The 16,054-nt window shown below is 38.5% G+C and overlaps 1 protein-coding gene across 1 annotated transcript in view; it reads right to left on the bottom strand.

Annotated features, from left to right (window-relative positions):
- LOC131249238 (probable disease resistance protein At5g63020) overlaps positions 1-8,373 on the bottom strand; it is a 47,475-nt gene extending 39,102 nt beyond the window's left edge. Inside the window, exons 1-3 of the mRNA XM_058249879.1 lie at positions 8,259-8,373; positions 8,015-8,059; positions 5,448-5,576 (exon numbers count right to left, since the gene is read on the bottom strand). The gene's annotated coding sequence lies outside the window, so the exon portion shown is untranslated. The remainder of the gene's footprint in view (positions 1-5,447; positions 5,577-8,014; positions 8,060-8,258) is intronic.
- Positions 8,374-16,054: the final 7,681 nt, after the last annotated feature.

Here is a 16,054-nt window from a genome sequence, read left to right as displayed (position 1 = left end):
ACCAGTTGAGAAGGGGGATTTCGACCAGAGTGATGCATGTCCTAATTAAGGGAAGGTAACTCTCCGACTGATTTTCTGGCCCGTCTAGGAAGTGCATCTCAGTCCCAGTTTTACTTCGAAAACCAATCTAAGCTCCCTCGTCATGTTCGTGGTTTCATTTTTCTTGATAAAGTGGGTTTGGGATCGATTAATATGCGGTGATCTCAGGTGATGTTAAATATGTATTTATTTTGCTGTTTTTCATGTCTTGGGCTCCTGTTTTATGTAAGGGAGTCCTCAGTTTTGTATAGCTCGATTTTTTGGAAATGAACACAGACACTTTTTGAAAAAAAAAAAAGATCGAGCACTCTCAGATTTTAGTCTATCGTAACTAAATTTCAAAATTGGAAAAACTTGATCTTAAATGCCTTCAATCTCCATTTTTGAGCATTTTAACTCATCTAATGCTTTTCTCCATTCTCTAACATCATCCTTTTCTCTCATTGCTCTCGCTACTGTGATGATTCATAGGGGTAAATCACCACATTCTTCAGTGACAAGCTTTGCAATCGGTTCTACTTTTGCAAAAAGCACCACATCAGCCCCAAGCCCATTCTTGAACAATTCTCATGCTTCTTCTCTTGAAAGAACCTCCACTTCAAACTTTTTTTGACACTTTATGCCTCGGCACAATTTTTTTGATCGGGTAGTCAATACTATTTTGTATAAATTGCCCTCGAAAATCCCTACCTTTTTTAATGGAAATGGTTTCCACATATCATCCAAGATCATAACAAACTTCTCCCTACGCGTTAAAGCCTCAAACAATTTCATTGACCTTCTCATTTCATCATCTTCATTAGAAAGTTCCAATCATATTGCTCTTGCAATTGCAGTTTGCAGTCTCTCAATACTAAAATCATTAGACACCGTCACCCAAATGACAATGCCCAATATTCCAGATATCTTTATTTTATTGTTGATGTGGGTCATGATGGACATCTTGCCCACTCCTCCCATGCCATAGACACCAATAGTTGTAACCTGGTGATCCATCAATGACTCCCAAATTTGTTTTAAATTTCTTTCGGCTGTCATTCTACCCACCAGTTTCATCGTGGGCAGACTTCCACTTTCAGGTAATAGATCGACAAGTAACCCTTTTGGAAATCGACCTTTCTCCTTAAGCTTCACCACTTCTTCAATCTTCTTTAAAACAAGCTTTCCCAATGCTACACACATGAGGGTGAGAAATCTCTCCCTACTTCTCAAGAATCCTCTTCTAACTTAGTCATCTGGCTTGTAATCTTTCCCACATCTTCTAGCCATAAACTCACCTATCGCTTTGGCTTCTTTACATGCATCACCTTGGCCGTGTTCAGTTCATCCTTTACATCGGCCTTCTGGCTGCTTAACTCTTGCATTTCAGTTTTCAGAACATCGAGACTCTCTTAGAGCCTTCTTGAGTAGTCGTATTGCGCCCATGCATTCTTGGCAATCTCCTGGAGGAATTCCATAGTTACTCTTGCAATTGCAACTTAGAAATGTAAAATTAACAATTAATGAACTAAAAAATAAAAAATTTAGGGCATGTTTTGTTACACTACGTTTCATGGAAATTTGTGCTGCTCATAGTTTAAAAACTCAACTAGACTTAACGTTCATCGATCTGAGCAAGTTCAACTTGGAGACTCGACCTAACTTGACTGGGAATTTAATAATATAAATTTTTATATTTATAATTATGGAGAATATTTAGAATGGTAATGTCTATATTCATACTTTACTGCTTAAAGCTAATTATTTCTCTATTTTTCTAGCTCTTTTTAGAAATAGGGATTTTTTTATTTTTTTTAGGGGGGGGGGGGGGTGTGGATTTTGACCGTACCAGCCTTGTGATATTGCCAAAAGGTCCAAAAATCTGACCTCTTAAAAAATTCCTTGGTTGGCCTTCTGATCACTTTTTGGAGAATTACCAAACAAAAATGTCACTGCTTTGGAACCTGGTGCTCATACGGAGCTTCTTTTTCTTATTTCTTTGTTGTTTTCTTGAGGCTTCTTCTTTCTTTTCAAACATGTCTTCTAGGGACCTACCACCGCCCCTTTCAACTAAATTTTCTAACGTATATTCACTACCATCAACTTCTCCAGCGTATGGGCATCACCAACAGCTTCCTCATCAAAACCCTTTGATTCTCCATCCCTAACTCTACCTATAAACCCTAACCCTAAATTCTTTAATTCCCTAATTTTTTCCAAATTCTCAAATCCTAAATCTCTAATTTCCTTAATTGACCAAAAATTAGAGGTGTACATGAGTTGAACCGAGTCGAGCTTGGCACAGCACGACTCGGCTCAGCCACTAGCTGACCCCAGCTCGAACTCGACTAGGCTCAGTCCTCAAGCTTGACTGGCCAGCTTGGCTTGGTTCCATCAGCAGCTCGGGCCAATTTGAGCTGAGTTCGAGCCAAGATTGAGCTTGTGCAACATTTTCATAAACACATGGAGTGCAATTCCAATTTATTTCTGTATGTAAAACAACAACAGTTGTTTACAGGTATTTCATCAAACACCTTGTAGGCAACATCAAAATCAAGAAAAAATGGTATTTTTTCACATACAAACCTTCCTTGCCACCAGCTGACACTTCGTTGAGTCATTTCATCAAACACTTGGTGAGCAACATCAATATCGAAGTAATCGAGTCACCGAACTGGTTCGATCCGAGTTCGATTTGAGTTAGGGTTTGATCTGAGTCGAGTCGAGCACGGGCAAGCTCGAACTCGATTTGAAACTTTTTTGAGCTCAAAAAATCAGCTTGACTCGGCTCAAACTCAGTTTCAAACTGAGTCGAATCAAGCTTTTCGAGTCGAGTCGAGCGAGCTAACCAAGTTAACTCGGTTCGTGTACAGCCCTACCCAAAATCCCTAACTTCCATTCATCCAAAACCTTAATTCCCCTCTATCAAACATAAATCCATCAATCCTCTTAACTAATTCATCCAATTTAGCCATAATTTCATCTTTTCCTTGAATTCTAGAAAATCCTAATTTCAAAATCCATAATCGTTATGAACCCTAAATTTTCAAATTTCAGATTTTTTCCTTCCTAACCCTAATCATATAATTTACAAGTCACTACCATAAGTGTGGAACATGCCTATGCTAAATTAGAAGTTTTATCATTTCATCAGTCTTAGTTTTAATTGATTTATGTGATTTCTTACAATACGGGCATGTGATTTAGGTTAAATCATATTTTATTTCTGAGTGTTTTTTCTAATTAATTACATGATGGGTTAACATCTTTTGTTAGTTGAATTACTTTATGGACTCTTTCATAATCTCCACATTGTATGCTAACATTAAATCATGTGTCTTGCATTAGATCATCACCTCGCAAACCAAATGACCCTCGAAATACTTAGGATCCAGGAGGATTTCGCTGAATGTTTTCCAAGGTATCAATGGAATTCAGCAGTGGTTTATATATAAAAATCTACTTTTCGCAAACACCCTCAGTTCGTAATAATGATGCTTTTATATACATTAATCGGGGTAATTGTCAATCCGAACAAGGCCCTAAAGGACAAAAATCTTAACTAAGATTAGACATAGACAAATAATAAGATTTAAAAAACTAATTAAACCATTAGGAATTATTTTACAAGGTCATGAAGCACTAAGAACCAATTAGAAATTTTATCAAGTTAGACTCAGCCTGATCAAATTTGGAGTTGACTGGTCTAGTTTTATTAGTATTAGGAGTAAACCTTAATGAGACAAGCTCCAAGGCTCTCAGAGCACTCTAAGTTGTAGTGCTCCTAGCATCGCACAACTTGGACAGTCCAATGGACTAGTACAGATAGTCCATTAAGTCTAGAACACATTTCAAGGGCTATCATTGCAAAAACAAAGCTAAATACGACTGATCAATGATGAAATCTATTCGAGATTTGGCTTTATTTTTTTTGTAGCCATTTCCAACCCATGGATTAGATAGTTAGGATTGCCTAACAAAAGTGTTTCCTTAAAATCATAAGCGATCCATGATAGGAACTATCAAATAGATGAATTTGATTGTTGGTTAGACCTATTTTTCTACAAATGATCTTGGCTAGCCATATTAGAGGCCATCAATCAGATGGTCAAGATCATTAGATAGGTCTGGCTCATACATGTTCACACCAACGGAAAAATTAAAAAATAATAATTTTGAACCCCTATGATGATATTAAACAACACATTGAATAGATCATAAAAGTAATATAATTATTTTCATATGTGTAATTTTAAAGGCTTCAATGATAACACTATTACGGGACACTGTGTTTTAAATAGCAAATAGTGTGTGGCGAAGCATTTACCCTATGAAGAGCGAGACGTAAGCTACACACTACTTCTAGATTTTTAATTAAGATTGTGCTACTTATAAATTTTTAATTAAAGTTACACCGGTTGCATCAAATATCATGAAATTTCATGCACAAAATTAGACTAACTAATAATGAAACTTAATGAAATTTGGTGTAACCAAACACAATATAAAATAACAGGAAAAATATGACAAAGATTAAAGATAAAGAAAGAGAAATAAAATTGGTTTAATATTGTCACTTTGATTGATTTTCCTAAGATTGCTGAAAAGATAAACTAATTTTTATTGAAAATAGAAAAAGGTAACAAATCATTGAAGATATAAATTGAATTTTATTTTTTTTTTAAAAACCTTATAGTGTAAGCTATGTAGCATTTAGCATATAGTGTATATAAATTAGCCCATGGTGTAGGCTACATGCAACTTAAGCTATTTTGACGAGCTATGTAACATTAAGTCTAAGCTACGCTACGTAGTTTTAAGTCTAAAGGATGCTGATAGCATTAAGCTACATGCTCCATAGCATAGCTATTTAAAACATAGATGGGACATTTGTAAAAGAGCCTCTTTAGATTTTTTGATGTGTTGTTTTTTAGTATCAAACATCTTCTTGATTATGTATGCAATATATTTACTTAATCATAGCTAAGTTGTAATTCATGGTGTACCTTATTCATAACCCAACATTAATGACCACCAACCGAGATCTAATAAGTACAGTTACAAACTACTTCGGTCAAACAGTAATAACCGATAACAAAAGTTGTTACAAAAGAAGATCCACATCAAATTCAAATAAGAAAGTAATAAACAAAGTAAACATAAAGAAGAGAATAATGAGAAAAGCTAAGACGGAGCAGTTTATCTTATTTGTTTATTATTATTATTGTTATTTTTAAGGATGAGACTTCTCTATATAGAAAAAGGCAACATATACATTGAATTCATACCACGACCTAAAAATATCAAAAAAATCTAACATTTCTAGACCAAATGCATATAAAACCAGAAATCTCAACTGGAAAATGAATAAAAACGTGAAAACACCATATCAAATGTTGCGAAATTTACAAATTTAGCACCTAACTCACCTTTTTCTTCTTCCTAGATAGATTATGATTGGGCCGTCTGTGTTTCTTCTTTGGAAATGATAAGAAAATTAAAGGTTTCCAACAAAATCCAGCTATGCCTCTTCTTCAATGAGATTGATTTTGAGATTCCTGCAGTTAGAATCAAAACGGTAAGGGCTCGTTCAGCATTTTTACTCTAATCTATATAAGAGGTTTTTAAATAAGAGTTGCTTTAATAAACTCTTTTTGTTCTAGCAATTATTTTAAATAAGCTTGTTTGGTAAAATCATGGTTTCTTATTATTATTATTATTAATTTTTTTTTTTTTTTTTAAAGCTCTAACTTGAAATAAGCACGTTTGGTAAAACATTCAATTGAGAGCTTTTTTAAGGGTAGTTGATATCATTTTTAAATATTAAAAAAATCATTTATAAGAGTAATCTACATGGCTGTTTTGGTGGATCTCATCATAGATAGATCGTGCCCCAAATGGTAAAAGAATGGATGGCTACAATATTCATGTTTTAAGACATTTAGGTTGTCCATTATATTGGAGATTGAATGTGGATCATTATTCATATGAGCCAAACCTTCAAAGTGAGTTGTCCATCATGCAAGGCCTATATTGGATGTGGACCATTCCTCATTAGGGGTTGACTTTTGACATGGACTATCAATTATGTGGGGCCCACTATCAATGCCAATTGTCCTTTATGTGGAGCCTCTCAATGCCCACTACCCATCTCAAGGAATCCACATTTGACGTGTCTGTCATGTGGGCCCAACCTTCAAAGTGAGTTGTCCATCATGTGGGGCCCACTTTTGATTTCCACAATCAATCATGTGGGGCGCACCTTCTATGTGGATCATCCATCATGTTGAGCCACTTTAGATATGGGTTGTCCATCATGCGAGACCTTGGATGTGAACCGTCTATTAGGTGGGGCTCACTTGATGTGGATGGTCCATCATGAAGGGGCCACACTTTGATGTGGGCCATCCATCATGTCAGGCTCACTCCATCCATTATGTGGGCCACTTAGATGTGGACCATTCATTATGTGGGGCCCTACCTTTAATACGGATCGTTCATCATGTGGGCTACCTTTGATATCAATCGTGTATCACATGGGCCCACCTTAGATGTCTATCATCCATCATGCGGGTCGCACCTTTGATGTGTATCTTCCATCAAGTGGGGCCCACTTACCGTGGATTGTCTATCATTTTGGGCCACACTTTGATGTGGGCCATCCATCACGTGGGGCCCACCTTTCATGTGAACAATGCATTATGTGGACCCACCTTGATGTTGACCATTCATCATGTGGGGGGCACCCTCGATATGGGTCGTTCATCATGCGGACCCACCTTTGATGTCAACCTTTCATCATGTGATCCCAACTTCAATTCATGTGGCCCCACCGTCGATGTGGATCGTCCACCAGGGCACGATTAATGTGGCCCCACCGTCGATGTGGATCGTCCACCAGGGCACGATTAATGTGGATCCATCCATCATGTGGACCCATACTTTGATGTGGGGCATCCATCATGTGGAGCCCACCTTGATGTGGATCATTCATCATGTAGAACCCCACCTTCAATATGGGTTGTTCATCATGTGGGCCCACCTTAGAGAGATTGTAAAGAGAAGAGGATGGCAAGATAGGAATTACTTAAAAGGTTTAAAGACAGACTTGTCCAAAAAATAGATAAAAATGTCCACTTGCAAGCCAAACAGGCTCTTAAAGACAAAACCCCATTACCTATTCTTTAAGAGCTTTTTTAGATAATTTCTATATATAAAAAAAAAAAATTAGTAAAATTAAAGCTTTACGAAACAGTCTATTTCCAAGATAAGAGCTTTTTTTTTTTTTTAAAGAATAAGTAAATAAGTTCTTTCTACTAGAGATGCCCAACAGCCCCTAATTCTCATCTCTACTTGCAATTTCTAAGTGGTGGTTTGGATGCTTGTAAAGTCATATTTCTGATTACATGTAAAGGCTTTATGGCTAAAAAGACATTATACATAATAAAACACCAAAACACCATGGTTAATACACACTAGCTGTGTGTGGGGCCTGCCATGATGTCTACGGTACGTCCAATCTGTCTGCCACGCGCTTCCTTAATGCTCAAACAATGTGATTGATCAGATGGACCACATGAGAGGGAGGGATGGGACACCCACCATTAAAAACTTCTATATTGCATCTCGGGCCTTCTGTGATGGGTGGACGACATCCAATCCGTCCAGTGCGTGTATGCTTTGATGCACTCTCATAACATCCTTTTTGTGCGATTTACATATTTTGGCGGGATTTACCGCCCCGAGTTCTATGTGGTGACACTTAGAATTTAGATTCTTTTTTTTTTGGGTGATTTTTCATTATTCTCAGTGGTGTGGGCGTGTGGCACACCTAATGGTGGGAATTGTCTGATTTTTTGTCATCATGTTGTCCTAATCCTATTTGTTTCCCATCAAAATATCAGTTAGGAAGATCTCAATATCATCAGAAATCAAAACATATCTAGTTAAGGAAAAAGTAAAAAAAAAAAAAAAAAAAGAAGAAAGGAAGATGTACCCAGCTGAAGTCAATATTTAAAGTCCTTCAGAATCAAATAGGTTTCTGTAGAACATAAATGTACAGAGAAATTAGATACGGAACTCAAAACTCAGTGTGTATTTGTTACACCAAATATCATGATGATATTTCTTGATTGTGAAAAATCTAATGAAATTTTATTATACTGGTGAAATCAAATGGGCATAAAAAAAATTAAAAAAATAGAGAGAGATAAAATAGAAGAAAATGGGTTAGAGCTTACAAAAATGAAATCTGATGGTGCAAACTAGCTTTAACCCGTATTGAGTTCTGCTGATTATTTTTATGCGTGGAACGATGGTGCCCTGAAATTTCTAGCTGCGCGAAATAGAGGGGGAGCTGATTATTTGTTACCTTACCCGGGTGGGGCCCACCTTGATCAATATTTTTCATATCCACGCCGTCCATCTGTTTTTTTCATATCATTTAAGGATGTTAACCTAAACGTTTAGAATATCTGAATCTCTAGTTGACGACACCACTGAAAAACGTAGTGAATAATCATTAAAAGCGTTTTATAGGCCGTAAAGTTTTGGATCAAGATAATCTTTACATTTTCCTTTCATCAATTTTTTTTTTATTTTGTTTAAACCGTATAAACGGGTTAGATGGAAAATAAACATTACGGATCTACTTACGATGGGCCATGGGAATTTTTTATAGGTGAGTGTTCAATCCTCACTGTTTCCAGTGGTGTAGTCCAAATGAGATTTGGATATCTTTAATTTTTTGTAAAGAGTACCAAAATTATCTGAAAAAAACGGATGGACGGAGTGGATATACATCATATCATCAAGGTGGGCCCTACTGTGAGGGTAACACCCACTAAGCTTTTACGCGGGTAACACCTAATCCGCATCCAAGCAGTAGAGGTTGGCTGCTTTAGATTCTCGAGGAGACTTGTGACTATTCGGTTAGTCGCAACGAACCCACGTTGGTCCATTGCCAGGCTTGGTTGGCCGTTCATTCCTTCCCAAGTTACACATCTCCGTACATGGAACGCCTTTGGTGGTACCAGCCAAATGTGGGGCCCAGTGATGTGTTCATGGAATCCAACCCGGAAAATCAGCACCGTAAAAAACTGAGGTGAGCCATAGCACGGCAGATTTTGGGACCAAATAGCCACCGTTGATTAGAGTGGGGGCGTGATGTGTTTTATATATAGAATCCAGTACGTTCAGATCCTTGGTATAGGCCAGAAGAAGAGTCCTGCCAAACAACAGGCTGTTTTTCTATTTGTGTGCTCCTGTTAAATTCAAGGGTGAGCGTTCTCTCCTACCTTGCTTCCTTTGTTGTGGCCCAATTGTATTTTGGATGGTGATGAATATTGAGCCTTGGTATTTATTGAGATTACACATCTAATGGATGGATTGGATGATGTGAATACAACATTTGATAATGGATGGATCGGATGATGTGAATACAACATTTGATTTCTATATATGGCCAGTAACACTAGAGAAAGGCTACCTTGTACCGGTACCTCTGGAGTGTACAGGAAAATCCTTTAATCGGAAGCTGTGTAGGCCCACAAATATGCCTGTCACAAATCTATCGTGTTCATCAGTTTTGCAAGACAACGATCGAATAGTAATTTAAAAATTGGGTAGATCCAAAACGCATGTGGGCCACACCACCCAAAACAAAACAATGAGAATGGAAACGTCTACCGTTGAAATCTTGGTATAGCAGACCATGATGTTTATACGCTATCAAACCATTTATAGGCTTATTATCACTCAGATAAGTTGTAGGCACAAATATTATCCTGACAGAAAACTTCTATCGCCCCCACAAAGTTTCCAATGGTGGACATCTAATACCTGCTGTTTCATGTGGTGTGGTCCACATGAGTGTTAAATCTTCCTGATTTTTAGATTCTGTTCTGTTGTTATCTTGTAAAATTGATGAACAAGGTGGATTTGTGACCGGCATATCTGTGGGCTCCGAATAGCTTTTGACTAAAATCCAATCCAGCTTGAATCGAACTCGGATCGAACCAGTTTGGTGACTCGGTTACTTTGCCATTGATGTTGCTTACCAAGTGTTTGATAAAATGACTCAACGAAGTGTGGCGGGTGGCAAGGAAGGTATGTACATGAAACAAATAGCCTTTTTTTTTTCTTGATTTTTCTTGGTTTTTATGTTGCTTAGAAGGTGTTTGATAAAATATCTGTAAAACCATTGCCTCTGTTTCACATACAGAGGGATTTTGAAGGTGCAGTCCAAGTGTTTGTGGAAATGACTCAATGGCAAACTCGGCTCAACCTTGGCTCGAACTCGGCCCGAGCTGGCCCGAGCTGCTGACCGAACCAAGCTGAGCTGGCCAGTCAGGCTCAAGGACCGAGCGGAGTTCGAGCTGAGGTCAGCTAGTGGACAAGCCGAGTCGAGCTGAGGCCAGCTTGACTCGGTTCGACCCGATGTACAACCCTACTCAAATGTACTGAAGTGACACATGATAACACATGCCATAATTCATCATCAATGTCATTCATGTGTCACTCCTTTTTATTTAAGTATAATTTTTATTATATTTTTTTCTTTTTCCTAATAAAATCGAAATTAAAGAAGAATATTTCAAGAAAATATTCCCTATAAAAAGAAAAAGAAAAGGGAAATGACATTTCCTTTCTTACAATTTCCTAAAAATGCTAACATTATTTTCTCCATTTGCTTTCCATGGATCCAAAGAAGACCCATACTGAATTTCCCAAGTTATCTCGGAAAGAAATGGATAGGCCCCATTAAAAGTCAGTTCAGCAGCATATATATTGAACAGTTATGAATTGAAATTCAGAATTTTCAATACAAATCATATTTACATTCTCAAAATCTTAAATTTCGAATCTAATTTGAAATGAAAATCTCCAATAGTGCCTTCTTAAGATCCAAGAGAAAAGGTAGGGTTTAAAATCTTGAGTTTTTAATTCTCTCCAACTATCATGACTACTCTCTCCTCTCTTCAGGCATTCATACGCTCTCCTTTTACCTATGTCACATACACACTAACACTCTCTCAATCAACAATCCCTCATGTCTATCTTCTTCTTCTTATTATTCTTCTTTTTAACTATTGAAGAATAAGAAGTTGGTGTTGATTTTTGGCCCTATGGACCCTCTTTCTTTCTTTTTTTTTCTTTTTTTTTTTTTTTTTTTTTACTTTTTTTGTGGGTGGGAGAACACCACCTATAGCTTTGTTAATATGGAAAAAAAAAAAGTAAAATAAAATTTACAGATGATCAGGTGGGCATCACAAGAAGAATAGGGCCTCACCTATAGTATAACACCACTAACCAATGGAACAACAGAAACATGACTAAAGATAAATACAAACCACACCACAGCTGTATTTTTGCCCCCTGTTGATGTTTTATGTCTATTAGAGGGTCTGCTGCCCTGTTTCAGTAGGTGCTGGGGATCAAGGTTTCCTTTTTTGCTGCTTGTGGCCCATCTTGTTGCCAGTGAGTCTCTCGCCCGGCCTGTCCCAGGGTTTGGTGGTTGTTTGTTTGTTGGATTCAGCTCTGTGGATCGCTGCATCTTGGAAGCATCGCTGTGGAGGCAGGTGTTTGGTCCGTGCTGTCTGTGGTTATGGTGGGTTGGCAGTAGTAGTAAAATTCTCTGTTTTGGGAGATTCTCGCCGCTGTGACGTCGAAGCAACCTCTTCTAGTTCTTGTTCTCCTTTTCTTTTCATTCCACGTCCTTCTCATCCTCCTTCTGTCTTCTTCTTTAAAAAGAAGTTGGAGGAGTGTTTTGGTGTTGGGATCATCCCACTCCAATGCATCCCACCACCCTTTGCATCCTTTGATCGCTCCTCCCACAAGAAATTTTGAGTGGCCCAAAGAAAGAGGGATCTTCTTCAACTGACAACAACCCACAATAGAAATCTCAATCAGGGAAGGGCAAATGATTATTGTTCACACCCCAAGTGCAGGGTTGTGATGTAGTAATAAACTCGGTAAGACCGAGGTCGAATCCCAAGGGACTGATACCTGTACGTAATCTGAAACTAACTAGAACTAGAACTAGCCTAAGATGAAATCTAAATCGAATATAAAGTGATGAATAATGGTGAGAGATTAATCTAAAACTTAAAAGAAATCAAAGATAGGAAACTAGGGATTCAGAGGATCCACTTGTAGAGATCAGAGAGATTTTATGCCAACATCAGAAACTCAACTGGACTTAGAGTCCATCTTCATCCAGTTGAAGGTGTAACCATGGAAATCAAGACTGAACCTCCTTTGATATAGTTTTCAAGAGATGAAAGGTGTATGAATTAGAATGGATTCTATCACCAAACCATGCCCAGGAGACAAAGTAAACAACAGAATTAAACTAATTACCAACCAATCAACAATGTATGAAGGTTAGGAAGGGTATCGTCATCCGACCATGCCCATGAGACGATGGTGAACAACAGGGCTTCCTGACATCATGCACATAAAAGGAAAGGAACATGCTCAAAGCTATCGCAGACCCATTGTAATTTTAGTCACAACAGACCATTAAAAACTAAAAACATTCTCATTAATCAAAATATAATCAAAGTAGTTCAAATAATATAAATCAAAGTCATAAAGTCCCTCCTATTACACTACAAGCTTCACCTCTTAGCCCTAGCTAAGAGGTTTAGCCTGTCATAGACATGCTAAAATCTCATAAAAAGGAAAAAAAAAAGAGGGAAGAACCAATGGAAGGAAGATAGCTCCACGTCCAGGCCGCTCCACTTCTCTCTCTCTCTCTCTCCACGTCTCTGGCCTTCACGGCTGCCCCAGATCATCTCCCCCCGATTGAATGCCCTCCTCCACGTTTTGGAAATCTTTTTATAGTTGCTGGAGTGGCTGGAGTGGTGGAAATCGGATTTGGAAAGCTATTACATGCGCAGCGAAAGCCTTTGCGCAGCCAAGTTCATGGCTTCAAAAATCGCCACTTTCCTCACTTAAATTCCAAAGAAACACCGTCCCTTAGGACTTTCTTGGGTCCTCTACATGATGGACAGTTCAGATCGTCGAAAATATCGTGATTTGGGCCATGCAACTCCCCGAAAATTTCGATTTTCACGGACGCATGCCATTCGCACGTCATCGTGCTGACGTGTTCGGTGGGCCCCACAGTGATGCTTTTGATGAAATCCACCCCGTTCATCAGATTCCTATCGAAATTTTAATCAGAACGGAGTAGTTTTTGTGGAGTTTTGGTGCTGTCCACTTGTAAAATCAACTAGCCGTTAATCTTGCATTTTTGATGATCCATGTGCATACACGTGCATGGGCTGAAAAGGAAAGCTAGGAAAGGGTTTTACCCCATCTATGGAGTGAATGGACGGTTCTGATCATGCAATGGGATGAAGAATGGGCCCCACTACTCAAAGTCGGTGAAACAGCGTCCGCACGCTGTTTCCTTTGTGAAGAAGGCCGGGTCAACCGACTTGACCAAGGAACCTCGTCCGGTGCGCAGTGAGTGCACTTGCACCTTACGTACATTCAATGTACATGTGGGATCCATAGTAATGTATGTGAAGGATCTGCGCCGTTCATCTGTTTTGTAGCCTCATTTAAGTCGATGAGTCCAAAATTAAAGCGTATCCAGAGATCAGATGGGCCCCACTTAAGGATTTAAGGGGCTGATCTGCCTATTGGGCCACTTCTACCAGGATCCGATGGCTCAAATTTGATGTGTACGGTTAATTTATGGTCCTGAGGCTATGTATGAAGTTTTGAGCTGAACGGATGGTGGAAATCCTGTGATCTTGCATTCTGAATGATTTTTGGGCCACTTGAGCTTCACTTTTCCGATTTTCTCGGATCTCTGGCATGTAATTCCATCGATCTTAGTCCCCTGGAGTCCGTCCCTTGCCTTTGGTGTCATCAGAGCGTTAAATTCATGCTTTAAGCACCCTTTTTCAGTTCATGCTCGTAAATACACTCTGCATCACAAACACGATTAAATCGGGCCATTAAACGGTATCATGCTTGTAAATTCAGGTAATAATTGGGTCTGATATGCAATATTTGACCCTCAACAATTACCCACTTACAAATGCTTTTCAATTTCCCTACATTTATCAAATTCAACTCCCTCAAGTTAGAGAGTAGGATGGTATTGTTATTGTTGTTGTTATCACCTTCCTCAACCATAGCTTCTCCTCCTCCTTGCATCACCTCCTCCATCTCACTGCATTCGACAATATCGATTTGTTCAAGGCATTGGAGGTGCTGAAACAATTCAAGTGACACGAGATTCTCCAATACATGGCACTCATGGACAGTTAGGCGTCTTCGGCATGCAAATGGACCAGGTGGCAAGACTCCCTTACATAGGCCCTTGAAACTCGGAAGCTCTCTTAGACACAAAAACTGGATTGAGGGTAAAGACGTAATGGTGGTGTTGTCTCCTATCGGCAACAACCACTCCATGCTACATGAGAAGATGTCACATTCCAGTAAGCGTTGCAAGCGAGACAGGCATGGTAAGCTGGACAGTTGGCATCCATACATATCCAAGACTTCAATATCATCGGGAAGCACGAAGGAAGTCTCTTCCCCAATGAAATTACAATTAGCAAAATTCATCCTATATTTCTCTAAGATCAGACTACAGGATTCCGAGCTGAGATGGACGTTTTTCAAGCATTTCCAATGTCTAGATCTTAAATACCTATCAAAATCAACCCACAGTTTAGAATGAATATAAACGTCTTTGAGGTTAACCAAACATTCCATCCCATCTGGCAGATATTTGATCCCAGTATAAGAGAGGTTCAAAAGCCTTAGGGCCTGTTTGGGAGCGTGGATTTGGAACCCCTAGATTCGGAACCCCCAGGATTAGAAACCCCCCGGGATTTGCAATCCTCCCAATGTGTTTGGCGCCCTTGAGTGTGAATCAAGTTTAATCCAATACTACCTAACCATGACATACTTACAGGGATATGAATTTAATTACTAAATCAACTTTAATATCTCTAATTAGTGAAGATATGTAATTTTTGACACAATGGTTATAATAAGCCTATTGCAATATATGCTTTGCTCGAAAATAATGAAATTCCAAGTCTTGGATGGGCCACAAATACTAGATCATGTCTGAGTGACTAACCAATGATTTTTAATCATTGATTTACATGGACAATGTTTGGATGGTGCTAATCATCATTAGTGGGTCATGTGCCCAATAGAATGATAGTGTATAGTGACACACATGTTACACCTGCAACTATTGAAATGATTTTAGGTGTAATCCAAGCTCTCACTTACAAACCCATTAGAAACCCCTGGATTTGAAACCCCAGGTTACTTTATGCTGCCAAACCACCAAGGGATTTGAAACCCCCTCAAATCCCCTCCAATCCATGGTGCCAAACGACCCCTTAGATGCTTCAGCTTTGCTAAGGATGGTACCTCCCTTAACCTCCTACAATTATTTAGGCCCATTTGTTAACACTTAATTTTTTCACTTAATGGGAAATTCGAAAAGCGTTTGAAGTTTAGTGGTGTTTGTTAATACGGAATAAGGGAAGCACTTCCTCATTTTTAGCTGAATTTTTTCGTGATTATTATTTTTTAATTCAAAAGTGACCTTTGCGAGATAGATTTTCTCCCTTACCTAATACACAATCCGACTTTTAATGTGTGACACTTCTCCAGGCGCACCATGATTTATGTGTTAGATCCATCAACTTTTATATATCATTATAAAACATGATACCAAAGTTCAAGTAGCCAATACGAGATGAAACAGTGGGGAAAGGAATGCCCACCATTAAACGCTTCCCAGGCTCCACCTTGCTGTTTATATTCCATCCAAACCGTTTATAAGGTCATTTTCACTGAGATGAAATGAAAATACCATGAACTTAAACTGATACAAAACTTTCATAGCCATATAAATGTTTCAACGGTGGTCGCTAAATTCCTACTATTTCCTTTCACATGGCCCATTTAAGTTTTGGATACACCTTATTTTTTGTCCCATGTCCTGAAATGATCTCAAAAAATGGCTGGACAGAGTGGCTTTCTCACA

This window comes from Magnolia sinica, chromosome 6 (genome assembly GCF_029962835.1).
Source record: "Magnolia sinica isolate HGM2019 chromosome 6, MsV1, whole genome shotgun sequence".
In the NCBI taxonomy this organism is placed as follows: domain Eukaryota; kingdom Viridiplantae; phylum Streptophyta; class Magnoliopsida; order Magnoliales; family Magnoliaceae; genus Magnolia; species Magnolia sinica.
This window is presented reverse-complemented; position numbering and strand designations above follow the sequence as displayed.